Source organism: Scleropages formosus, chromosome 16 (genome assembly GCF_900964775.1).
Source record: "Scleropages formosus chromosome 16, fSclFor1.1, whole genome shotgun sequence".
NCBI classification, from domain to species: Eukaryota; Metazoa; Chordata; class Actinopteri; order Osteoglossiformes; family Osteoglossidae; genus Scleropages; species Scleropages formosus.
Window position 1 is genome coordinate 3,623,049 of NC_041821.1, and position 13,965 is coordinate 3,637,013.

Below are 13,965 nucleotides of genomic sequence, written 5' to 3' on the forward strand. Positions count from 1 at the left end.
GGAAAGATAAGGGACGTTTAAGATGCGGAAGATCTGGATGCAACGCAATCGCGCCAATGAATAGGTTGTTATCCCGTATTAGATGGCGCGCGCTAATAATTAGACAGATCGATAATTTGTTGCCTGTCTCCAGACGAAGTGTGAGATCAAATCAGAGCTTCTCTCTCTGTGATGGAGCGCAAGATAATCCTGTGACCCCGTCGTGACCCGCTCTTGTTGCAGCAACCCTCATATTTAACACGGTTACGATCAACACATATTGCATGTACACTGTAGCTGTGGCCACATATTTAATATTAAATACGTATACAGTACGTGTGTAATATGTAATGCATCACATACATGCCGCGCGCTGCATACTGAAGTTCCGCGCCAGCATTTATTGAACGACTGATGTGCCGACTGCTCGTTTTTATTAACTGTAAAACAACTAATATTTGTTCCAACTCCACACTCACGCAACAATAACGGATAATGTTGGCATATAAAATATTTATATATTTCCATTTTTGATTTGAACACAGCTGCCGCCACACAAGTGTGCTCTTTTATCTTGGAGAGACATGCAATCCAAATTCTGTGTGTATCACTAACATATGCTATATGGAAATAGACTCTAGAATACGCGTCCTTTTTATTTTTTCAGTTTTTTTTTCCTTCTGTATTTCGACATCTGCGAACGATTAGCAGGCAGAGCCCTCCTCCTCCTCAGACTCCTTCCTTTGCGCTCAGAGGGTCTCTAGACATGTTTGTTTGCGTCACATCAGACGGCCGAGAGCCATCGGGCTCCTCCGTTGGACCTTCGTGCGATTCCATCCCATAATCCCAAAATCTGATGTGGGCACCCGGCTCTTTTTATGGTTGCTTCACTTTATTTTTTTATTTTGTTCTTACTGGCCTCATTATAGCAATTTACCTAAGAAATCAATCAATGGCTTTCAGAATTTGCACGGGCTATAAGGGCAGTTTTATATAAAAAAAGAAAAACTGTATGTGGGGGGGGGGGGGGGGGGGGCACAGACGTGTGGTTGTCTGTGAGTAAAAGATCGTGTGTCTCTCCTCAAACCTCGCGCAAAGAACGACTCGTGTCTGTTTCTTACTGTTTGTTTCATTCATTCTCGCAATCCTTTGAAATAAGTCCACATTGTAGCCATTTCACTAATTGCACAATTGTCTTGTTTTAATGCTCTTCTTTTATTTTTAAGATCACCTTTTGATCGCGGCCCGTAATATTCATTCCGTTCGTACGCATTTATAATCTATCATATCTCACTGGAAGATGAAACTAAAGAGTTTGAATGAGCGAAATAAACCAAATCAAATGTGCTTCACCTGCACAACCGCAATGGATGAACGTGATTACTGGTAAAATGTGGGTAAACAGCGGACGTTTGCACGTTTTCCAAAGTGTAAAACACAGTAGCGACTGGAAAGCCCAGAGGAAGGTGCGCACCACGCACTCCTCAGCAAGAAGATGAAGAAGGTACTCCTGAGTCCTGGTCAGTCATCTAGAGGCTCACCGATGCAGTGAGTGAGATATATGTTTGCAGGGTACCCCTTTTCCATCACGATTAATTGTTTGTGTGTAATTCATTATTCAGCAGACACACACACACACCACGTTATTCCACCGAAGCTCGAAATATACACCAATTTTATATGTGTATTAAAGTTTTAACCAAGTCACCGGGGCTAAAACATACATTTAACTTAAGTTACTGAAAGCAAGAACCTGTACATTAATGTACACGTATTATTATTATTATTATTATTATTATTATAATACCAGTTTATTTCGTCTTTTATTTAGGGTCCCGTTCTCTCCTATGAATTAAAATATGACTTTGCGTGTAGCTTTATTTAAACCATGTAATGCTGCCTCCGTGGTTATTTTGGGGCAATAAAATGTCCTTCAAAACACTTCCCACTCACTGCTGCAAACGTTTAGAACATTGTTCAAATGTACACTGGTAAAATGATTTGTTATAATTAAATCCTGGCGACCTAAAACATTCAGATACAACTTTTGTACTGTTAAAAATGTTCAGTAAATGTTAAGTTTAAACACAGGCCTACAGCTTAGTTTAGGAATTTTATTTATTAGCCCACATCTCCAGTATTTAAATTGTGTCTGTTTTTATTCATTTCTGTAATTCCTGTTCATCGGGTACTGGCTGGTGTACTATCAATTGGTTTAACGTGTTTAATGTAATATTAACTGGGATAAAATTTGTATTGGCTTATATATTACTCATAAAATGTTGGTTTGTGTAATAATTTTTTTAATGGTAGGTAAAAAGTGTACTAGTACTTAGTGTAATCTTGATAAATATAACATAGCTATTTTCATTGGTAGAATATTCCCATTATTTCCAGTTTCTTTCTTTGGTAGGAGGTGAGTATGTGGTGTCCACTAAAGATCCTTGACACTGCTCTCTCTCTCTCACACACACACACACACACACACACACACACACACACACTCAGGCCTCAGAGATGACATAAAGCACATCTCTGCTTCAGAGGCTCTCAGAGTCTCCGTCTGCTTCTTTTGTCTAGTTCATACAAAATGAGATATAAAGGAGACAATCAGAATGTGGAGCTCTCTGACAAATTGCCCAGCTTGTTTTGTGAGTCTGTGTATCTGACTGTGTCTGTGAGTGTGTGTATGTGTGTGTGTGTGTGTGTGCTGTGCCCCACGGTGCTGTCAGTAGTGACACTTCCCAGATGGAGCCGCTACTGTATGCGAGATTGAGTTTCTGACCAGAAAACTCCCTGAGCCTCCAAACCGGCCTCAAACCCCGAGGAGGCACTGGGACTCAACACCAGCACCAACGCCAGCACCAACACCAGCACCAGAACCAGCACCAGGTCTAAGCCCCAGCTTTCAGAGCTCACTGTTTATCAGTGAAGGTCCTGTCCAGGAGACTCTCCTGTGGATTCAACACTCCTGCCTTCCACTCCTGCCTTCACAACATTATCAGGTAAGGGGATATTTTTCCTGAACATCTCACACTCAGTGCAGTTAGATGCTTCCAGTATTTTAACGAAGAGAAGCTTACAGCCATATTTAATCTATAAGGTGTGTTTAATGTGTGTGTGTGTGTGTGTATAAATATATATATATATATATATATATATATATAAAATTAGTGAGGCTCTTAGTGCTTTAACACAATATTAGAAATAACGGGCCTTTGGTACGATAGAATTTACAAAAAAATGTTGTGCGTATAAACTAAAAATACTTTGGACGCGAGCACGCTTGAGGGACAAAATTAAACGAAATAAGTGGCTTACAGAAGGCAACATTCGAAGACCAGAAACGAAGGGGATCGGTAAAACGGAACAAATTTAAATGGTTACAGAAGAGAATCATACACGCGCATCACAGAGCGCATAAGACGCACCAGCTGAAAACACATAATTTGCTATTAATTGATAGAACTGCTCACTATATGGACCAGTTACCGACAAAGAGAAAATAGAGCGTTTCGTATCTTTTCCTTCTTTATTCGCATCCCCTCCGCGCCTCGCCGTGGTCTCGCGCCTGCGGCGTCGCTCCGACGCGAGACGGACCTCCCACGTGGTCATTTCGCGGCGACTCCGCCGACACCCAATTTGTCCAGGAAAGCGGGAGGGGACCGTCCTCTTTGGTCCCCGATAAACGATCAAACCCTTCAGATGGGAAAAGGGGCGTAAATCCAAAGCGGGCAGGCAGCGCGCGACAAAGCAAAGGCCCCTAAAAAATAAATCGGTGCATTTCGGACCCCCGGCAGAGTAACAGAGCAGAAAGGTGTCCCGTTATTTCAAATACAGCTCAACAATCATCACGCGATCAAAAGCTGGACACACAGAAGGGAGGTGTTAAAAACAAAGCAACTTCTTCAGCATGAAAAAAAAAAAATTGTTTTCTTGTGCAGCGCAGACTGCAACGTGTGCAGTGTGTGTGCGCGTGTGTTTGTGTGTATGCTTGCAAAATTGCAGTTGTATTTATACAAGGGAGGAGGCCAAGATAAGTACCTTTCATCTTAATGCAGCCAGAGATATGCAGTCCAGCTTTTAGTGAAACAGCAGTTCGTCAACGACACACACACACACACACACACACACACACACACTCGGTATGTGGCGCACGCTGACTCACACTGGAGGAATGGTGGAGCTGAACTGCTAACTGTGTCATGGACCTGGAGAAAGAAAGAGCCGTTCAGCTCAATAAAGGAATTATCTGAACATAACATTTGCGTTTTGCCACCAAACATTTGTTTCCTTCCTACCCTTTTTGGGGTTTTGTAGGAATCTCAGGTCGCAGCATTTAGGGAATCGCTCCTTTCACTGTTTTGGACACACACACACACACACACACACACACACTGGGGATACCTTTGCAGACTTATTGTCAAATCAGACTGCAAGAGAATCTCATTTTTTCCCCCAGATATCTGCAACAATATATTTGACTCTGCCTTATAAATCGTCCCCAGTGTGGTGGCAGGACACGTCTCCTGGAGCTGGATGGACGCGATGTGCGCTTCTATTAAACCTAATATTTGTGTTTTTTTAGTTAAACGCTGTGCACTGACACTGATGACCCCCAGCCACATTCTACTCGTTTGCAGCCATTCGTTTAAGTGGGATGGAGAAAAGCGGGAGCAGTAGTGTGTTTTTGTAAAAAATAAAGTGATAAATATAAGAGAGTCATATATTATAAACAGCACTTATGTTGAAACTGCCCATTTAGCGCACCGTGCAGCCTTGCAGAGGCCTTTAAACGGGCCTGGATGGTCTGGTTCAAAGCAATGTGGGTAATTATGGAAGGATTATTTGGATAAACATTTAAAAGCCCGCGAAATAGCCCAAGGTTCCCATTTATATTCTCTTCGTTCAAATTAAATAAATTATTTAATTTTGTGAAAGCATATTTAAATACAGCTTACATTAAAATAACAGGAGAGCCCTGTGCAATACAAGGAGTCCATTAAAAACAATCCATAACCATATTTCATAATAGCGAGTGGAGCCCTGGACAGCCAACAAGAATTATAGAATTAGATCAAATATTTATATCATAAACCTTCTTTTAGCTTTTCCAACAGACATAGGCTATAATTAATACATTTATTAATAGAATGTGTGTGACTTGCGCTCGTTCTCTGGTTATTGGTCGACGGAATTCCTTCACATTAATTGAATCGGTAAGAATTTCTGGAGAATATTAACACTAAACAGCCCTTTTTAATCCCACTAAGGTGTTCACGTTCTCACATTAAATCTCGGATGGTGACTCTGAGTGTGTGTGACCTGTTTCTATTGCTGTGTAACACTTGTCATTGGCCACATAAACCATGTGGGCAGTTAATACACATGTGATAGAATTAGCTGTGAATTTTGTGCGAACATACAAGTGTTTTAAAAAAGGACGAGATTGAGAAGGAGGAGATATCAACTAGTCTACATACCAATTTGTATCACGATGAACTAAACTGTGAGGAAGGTTCAATCAAAAGAGCCCTACGGATATTTATGAAATATAAATATATACTTCCGACACGTTCTTAGCTCAGAAGTGGCTTTTCCCTAAGAATGACTGAACACGTTTGAAATTAAATCACTTTAATCAACAGCTAGAGATACTGAATCATTTGTCTGACGACATTCAGTCGTCGGTACGGAAAGTCTCGTGATCACAGAATCATTTTCATATAACAAAGTAGTAGAAGCTGTTCTTTTTCCATCTTAAATTTTGAACTGTAAATGACAATATTTATGTAACTAAAGGAAAATTCGACGCGCTATGAACTGTTTAACAAGTTTAAAAAAAACTACCATAATTAATAATTTAATTAATTATTATTAATGTATGTACTACTAAGTGCAGATCAATGGGAAGATATTATTATTATTATTATTATTATTATTATTATTATTATTATTATTATTATTCCGGGCCACATCATGACAACAGGACTGTCTGTGCTTATAAAAGAGTATAAAAAGAGAAGTGGGAAACAGTATTATTACTCAGATCACATTTTGAGTCCCCAGAGTATTTATTCATGTACACAAATTAAATTACATTCGTACTCATTTTTACACTTACTTTTACGCACTTCTGCGACAGAAAAACAGTAGGAAAATATAAAACATTAAATTAAGCAAAAGTAGCGATTCATTTCTTAATTTAACAACACTGCAGTTAAAACGAAAAGGCAGAAACACTGTCAATAATTATAGTCCTAAACTGCATTTTCTTAGCAGATTGAAACAAAACTAGAAAGTACGAAATAAGGGTAAAAATAAAGGAAAACAAATAAATGATCCCCCCACATTTAAATAAGAAATTACATTAGTTGTCTTTCATATCCAGGTAGGAGGCGGTGTGTATCGACACTTGGTGTTAAAGATACAGTTCTCATGTGTCCATGTGTAACCCGTAGGAAGGAAGGAAGACAAAGAAAGAAAGAAAGAAAAAGAAAGAAAGAAAGAAAGAAAAAGAAAGACGCACTTCGTGACTAAATGAAAGTCAAACACAAACTGCGCGCCTGCTGGACTGAATCGGGATTTTGGACAAAATAAGTTTAAAGTGAATCTAAATTTACTGGATGAATAATATCCTTCTATTATAAAGCGATTTGGGAGTTTCTTGGCTCTGGTTTAGGAATCTCCAGAGGTTTTCCATTTCTGTGGTAGATGTCCAGTGATAATTCTGCATGTTCATCATCTGAGCTACTTCAAAAATGTTCATACCTGCGCGCACACCTGACATCTCGGAAGTCTGTCAGCGGTCAGTGCTGAACAGAATTATATTCCTACCTGTAATCCATCACTGCATGGACATGTCAGGGTACAGGGGAGAGCTATTGTCCACTCCGAGATGGATTATGAAGTATATTCAGAGTTGACACCGATATGTGTCGGCTAAGTGTGGTAAAAGTTTACTGTGACACTTGCATGGAGCTTCCTACAAGAAACTCCACGTGTGATGGAGACGAGGGGTGTTATACACGCCACAAACATACACTCTACCAAACAAGCATCAATCGCAGTGTTTCTTCCACAGTCTGTAGCAGATGAGGCCCAGTGTAAAATCACCCAGTCCGAACCCGAGGCCACTTAATATGATGTCGCAAAAACATGCTTAAGGAACAAGGAAAGATATCTGCAGATCCATTGTAGTAAGGGATATCACAGTAAAGTCATTAGTGTATGGTTCATGAGACATGTTCATTACTTTCTTATCTGGACACCTTCAAAACCACATGCTGAGGTGAAATCCGTTTTTTTTTTTCTTTTCATTTACAGCAAATGTGCAGCGTTCTGATTTTTGCACTTAGATTAAAACCGCCCATTTCAGCTGTGCGCTGACTCACGATCACCAGGTCCCTTTGTAGCTCTGTGCCACCTCTGCAACGCTACTACGTTAATCCAGGAGCGAGAGTATACCGAGGTTCTGCTATTGACTGACCGCATCCCCTCCTGTGCTACTGCACCTTCGATACTCAAAGCCCCATCGCAATCCCTCGAAAGAAAACAGCACTTAATGTCACATTCAGGGTCTTTAAAAATCATGCTTCTCTATTCCTCCCTCCTACCTCATAGTCCGTCGATTGTCTACTGCTCCCATCCGGGATGACAGCAAACACACAATGTAAGGGTATAAATCAAGATCCCATCGAAGGCTCGGAATGGTAAACGCTCTGAACTTCAGACGTCACACGGAAGACAACGCTTTTTCGATACGGATGTTGTTAGAAGAAGCAGATGGGCCGGTTACATAAAGGAAATGAGCGGAAACCAGCTCTAGCGCTGCAGGGAACCGAAGGAGAACCACCTCGTGGCTTCTGCCATGTGTGTCCACGAGGGCTGGACTTGGGCAGCGCACACACCAGCAGCATTCACCCCTGGAACAAAGCAGCGGCAGATATGACAGGCACAAGTCAATCCATGTCTGTGCCGATGCTCCATGATACAATAGGTCTGGTATTCGGGAGAGAGAATTACAAACAGAACAGTCTCTTCATACGATACAGTTACATGCAACGGATGCGCCGTGACTCACACGCAATTCTACACACTGTCAATCTGGTCCATATTTTACAACGTATACCGCTGTCTTTTTTTCATTTTAAAACGAAGGTACCCTTGAAGCGCGAAGAAAATCGCTGAGCAGGGTTCGAATGCCACTGCGGGGAAGAGCAATAGCCAGTTGTCCACATACAAACAGTGACAGTACCGGTCAGTACCTGGCCTCTTCCACCTGCATCACTGTCACAGTCTGCGCTGGACACACACACACATTTTCAGAACCGCTTGTCCCATACGGGGTCACGGGGAACCGGAGCCTACCCGGTAACACAGGGCGTAAGGCCGGAGGGGGAGGGGACACACCCAGGACGGGACGCCAGTCCGTCGCAAGGCACCCCAAGCGGGACTCGAACCCCAGACCCACTGGAAAGCAGGACCCGGTCCAACCCACTGCGCCACCGCGCCCCCCTGCGCTGGACACTTAGGAGGAAACTCTGTGTGTGTGCGTGTATGTGTGCGTGCGTGCGTGCCCCTCTTCTGGCCTTTTGCTTTCAGACTGGGGGTTCCTCACAGGCCACAACACTTTGCCCATGCTCATCTGTGTGTAAAACTTGTTCATCAGACCTGGTCACTTAGGACTCGGTGGTGCAGCTCTGTCTCGACGCCACTGTGTCGCACGTCTCTTAGGGCCTCACATGTTGGAGAGCAAATCTCTGCTGTTAACTAACAAACATGTAAACATTTGCCTGCTGCAGGCAGCCCAGGATTCTGGCTTTCCTTCCTCATCCAGCTCTTTGCAGATCAGCTTCTCCTCAGGAAGCAAGACGAAAGAGTCCTGCCATCGCAGAGGTGAACAGAAAGGCTTTCCTTTGTCATAAGGTTTTTTTTTTTAAAAAAAGAAGTAATTTATTTGCAGCTTCACGATATTACCGAAGTATCACAGGAAAACAGAAGTTCAGCTGTACATTACTCTTTGCTCTATTAACGTAACTCATACGTAAATAAATAATAATAAAATACACACATAAATATAAATTGCTTTAATTTGTCTCACTGCAAATAAATGGTGACGTTTGATGTTATTTTCATCTGTATTGAGAACACTGAGCTTTTATTAAACTGAAATATTCAGGGCTGTTTATTCATAAAGTAAACCTTTTCAAATTAAAAAGATCAACATATATTAATAACATGACTAACAAATATCTATTTGTGTAAATTAAATATGTCCATAAATCCCAGAATTTGCAGTAAAACTTGTGCAAACCCTCAATCTTGTGTAAAGATGTGTTTCCCACCACAGATGGACCTACACTGTATATTTATTGCAATCATCACGACACACAACACGAATAAATAATGGCGTGTCTGGTAAAAATCACATAATGAGGTTTACTTACGGGAAATTAGGATCCCTGCACCAGTTGTGACACGAAAATTAAAGAATTAAAATGTTACAGGTCACAACATTTAATCACTGTAAAATTTACTCTTTCATAAATTAGAAAAAATGTTACTTTCAAAACGCAAATTCAGTACAATAAATAAAGACAAATATCCCACTTGTAATTGTAAATATTTATTATAAAGAAAACAGCTGTGGGATTGACACATGCAGCTGAGATCTACAGTCAATGTTCTGTTTATATGGATCTATTTAAATAAAAGTGCCATAACTGTCTGCCTACAGTTCAAATATATCAGAAGCAATGTCTTTACAATATAGTGTACCATATTTTTACACTAACCCCATGTCATCTTGTTTTGTCACATAATTCAAATTTTCTGTGCTCTGTGCTACAGGTCCATGTTCCCTCTTTGCTCCTCCTCTGAGTGTGTGTTCACATCCTTCAACATAGAGGTGCATTTTTCAATACTAACACACCTTTGTAGCATAAATAAAACTCATTTTCTGATTTAAATACATGAGGTACGAAGAAATCTCAAAACCAGGTTATTAAATCTGTATGTGTGACTGAAAGGACAGAAAATATGAGAGGCTTCACAGGAACACACATCCTCATCCTCATCCTCATCCTCTTTCTCATCCTAATCCTCCAATGTCTCCCTGGAACACGAAGCTGGAGGTTCCTGCAGTGAAAAGCATGAGCGGTGAGCGCGGTTACGGTTACGTGTGGGTTGCGTCGGAAACGCTCCGCTTCGGGCCGAGCACCTCGGAGAGCCGTGTCTGTTAATGAAACCCAAACCCTCCCATCATGCCCTAGGTGTGTGCAATCACATCACCTCGCATTGGCTCGTGAGGCCACCAGCTGGGCGACATTCAGCTTACGCCTCCTTCGGATTGGCCGACTCCCCGTGTCGCCACGATGTGTGTCGCGTCTCGGCCAACGAAAGCACAGCACGAGAGGGTGTTTCGAAAGTCTCCGCCCCCCAAGGTGGTGGAGCAGACCAGGCTGTGGCACGATGGAATGAAATCAAGAACCAGTGCCTGGGACTTCGCCTGCTGTCTGCTGTGCCCTCTCAGCCGGGCCTCCGACCGCATAACCACCATGTGCCACCCCGCCAAATCCCCCAGCATGCACTGCATCGCTCCACTCTAATGAGATGACAAAACAAGGTTTTAATAGATTTAAGCTTTAGTTGTGGACTAGAAGAACGTTTTATTTCTGCATCTTGTTTCCCTTTTAGTCTGAATATCTCATTTTAGAAGAAAATCGAGAGCTGTGCTTTTGTGAAAACCCTCCGGCACCATATATACGACCACAGTGCATTAAAAGAAAACCACCATAAAGATAAACAGCAGGACTGTTTACTGTCATGCAGCTTTGGCTCCTCCTCCATGCAGCATCACAAATCACAGCAGCCAATCACAGGCCATATTAGGCAATGACAAGTCACAACAGCCAATCACTGTCCGCAGCATCGAATCACCGATCGCACGAAGCCGTCATGGATCACCCATCAGAGTAGCCAATCATAGACATCGGCAGGATGGCGCCACATGGGACATGGGACAGGGTTCCCTCATGAGAGACATATCTGTTTTTTAAGGACTAAACATTACAGATCAAACCTTCGGGTGCTGACAAACGCAACAAAATAGGACTGTTGTCCTTGCTTCGTGTCTCCATGTGTTTCCCCTGCCCCCAAGATTCATGTCCTGAAAAGTGAAGACGACTAGATTACCACGTCTCCAACAGCTGTGTTACTATGTTATCTCCAAAACGTCTGTATCAGCAATTACTCCAAAAACAACAAAACTGTCCCAGCTATCAGAGCTACATAGTTTATGATTTTGCTTACAAATATCTTCATTGTTTGCCACGTGAGTGGCAGGCGACAGCGGGGAAATGGGTGTCGCGCAGGTGGGGAGACGTCTCCGGGGCCACGGGTGGAATAACGAGAGGAAGTCCGTGGCTAAGGCTCGCTTGTAAAGGACCCCCCCACCCCACCCCCGGAGGTTGAGATACCGCGTCAGCGACGGGTTCTTACATTACAGTGCTTCCACCCTGCACCACCCCAGCGGCCCCTTGCCCCACAGTTCGAGCCACAACCCGGCTTTCCATTTCAGCAGGACTGGTTTTATGGCCCCGATTTCAAAGCGCTGAGAGTAGTACATGTCAGGCGGCAGCTTCCTGCGCTCTCCGCGCACCTTGTGCTGCAGTGTTGGCGCAGACGATCAATCACACTTCAGCTGGCCCACACCGCTACGGGTATTACTGCTCATACCGCTCAGTACAAAAGTCAATACATTATACATAATTAATAAACACAACATCTTTGTCTCCGTGTTAAAGGCCTCCATAAGCCTTAAGAGAACGGAGAAGGTCTGCTCATGTACTGGTTGCTACTGTAATTAACACCATCACTAGTTATCTGAAGCACCTCATTAAGCCAGATGCTTCTATATCGACCATTATGAACACACACCTTGATAAGTGGTCAAAAGCCCCTGGATGTTTGTTGTTTGCTACGAAAAAACTCAGGAACCACATGTGTGTAAATGAGTTCTTTTCAGATCGACAGTCTACTTTGCCGCCAGTCCTCAGACCCCGAGAGGCTTATTTCACTCCTATTTACTTGGTCTGGGAGTTTTGTGTTTTCTTCACCTCAGTTGCCAGATGGCTTACTTGTGATCAGTGTTTTCTTTTCTTATCACTTGTGTATCTCTGTATGTGCTCCAGTGTTGAGAAAAGCACTAAATAAAAAGAAAATGAACTGAACCGAATTTAAGTTTTCACTGTGTGTCTGGTACTCACTGCTGTCTCTCTATTTGGCCATTTTCTCTCTTCTCCTGGTCCTGGATTCTCCTGCGGTCAAAAAACACAAGAGACACAATCAATTTCCAGAAAAGCACAGCAGTCATTCCTGAAATGCTGTTTTTATTTCCTCCATGCGCTAAATGTTTATTGCGTGCAGAACAAAATAATATTTTTCTTTTTTCGTCAGAACTGTGGCTTTGAGGGTTATTCAATATTCTGAGGATTAACACCCCAAAGTAAATCCGAACTGTTGCGGAAACAGGCCACGGATGCACTATGGGAAGAGAACAAGCACAAGAGGAAAAGTATTTTACGGTTCAAGGCTTTGGGGTTTCTGTCACGTCAGTGTTATTTTGCGCGATCGGGTGCGATATGAGAAAGAAGCGATGTCTCCAGATGAAAGCCATACAGAAAGCTGACGTTAATCGAGGCTCCGTGCTGACACAGCTCTCCACGAGCCCAATAAACCCCGGCCGACCCAGTGAGATGCGGAACGACCCAGGGAGACTCCAGCACATCAATTTTATATGGCCTTGGATCCAGGAACAAAGACTCTGTGCAGAGACGCTGCCAGGCTCCTGCTTCTCCATAGAAGAACCCGAGGAAATGGGAACTGACCTTTTTCACATGTACACAAGGTGGGGTGATGGGTCCAATGTGACATCACGACAGACGTGCGACAGACAAAATGCCAGCAAAACACTACATATTTCTGGAAAATCCACAAACGTATCTGGACTGTGATCACAAGTTGCAGATGAAGGATAATTCATGTTCCATGATGCATTTTTCACACCCTCTTGTACTGCAACAATTTCTGCATCAAACATCAGGTAAACAAATTCTACAGGAAACATATTAAAGTATTTCTACATATTGTTATGCACTATTACCATTTTTCCTGCTAAATAAGAGATTTATAAAACACAGCTGTGCCATCGAAGGTCCTGGGTTCAAAGCCCAATCCTCCTGTAGTACCTTGATCAAGGTAGTTATACAGAATTGATGCAGTGAAACTTACCCCAGATGTCTAAAGAACTGCAAACTTATTGTACATATGTCACATTTTAAGTTACTTTGGAGAAAAGACACAGCTAAATGAATTACAATTATCACTATTATTGTCACTATTATTTACACTTAAATGGCATGCATATATATTACTCTTTTACACTGTATAAATGTATGCATTTGTTACATTGTAGCACTGGAGAGGAGCTGCGCAATAACAGTGCACAACAGCCCCCTCTAGTGGTACTACTGTAATATCACGTCGAGTTAACTGCCCAGATGGTACATGCAGCACGTACAGTGCTTGGCAGGAAGCCCACTCTTTAACCAGGTTTTACTTAAAATCAGAAGCCATTATTATAATATACAGATCATGTCAGTAAAATAAGGATCAGATTTACTATACTTCTACAAAGTATTCAATGTGTTCTAAATTATTCAGTCAAAAAATTTCCAATTAAACAGATTTACTAGCAAAAATGTAAAGAAAAAATCAGCCAGGGAAGGTGCATAGTGCAGTCTTTTGTTATAAAGTAAGGTAGGTGAAATATGCTGGATTTTGACCTTTGTGAAATAAGTGAAATAAAAATTTCTCTGCTCCCAGTTGTGATTATGTGTTTCTCAAGGACACCCATCAGCGACTCGAACCCCGCACCCATCACTCACTGCAGCCTTGGGGAGGAAAGGTCCACCCACTGGACCT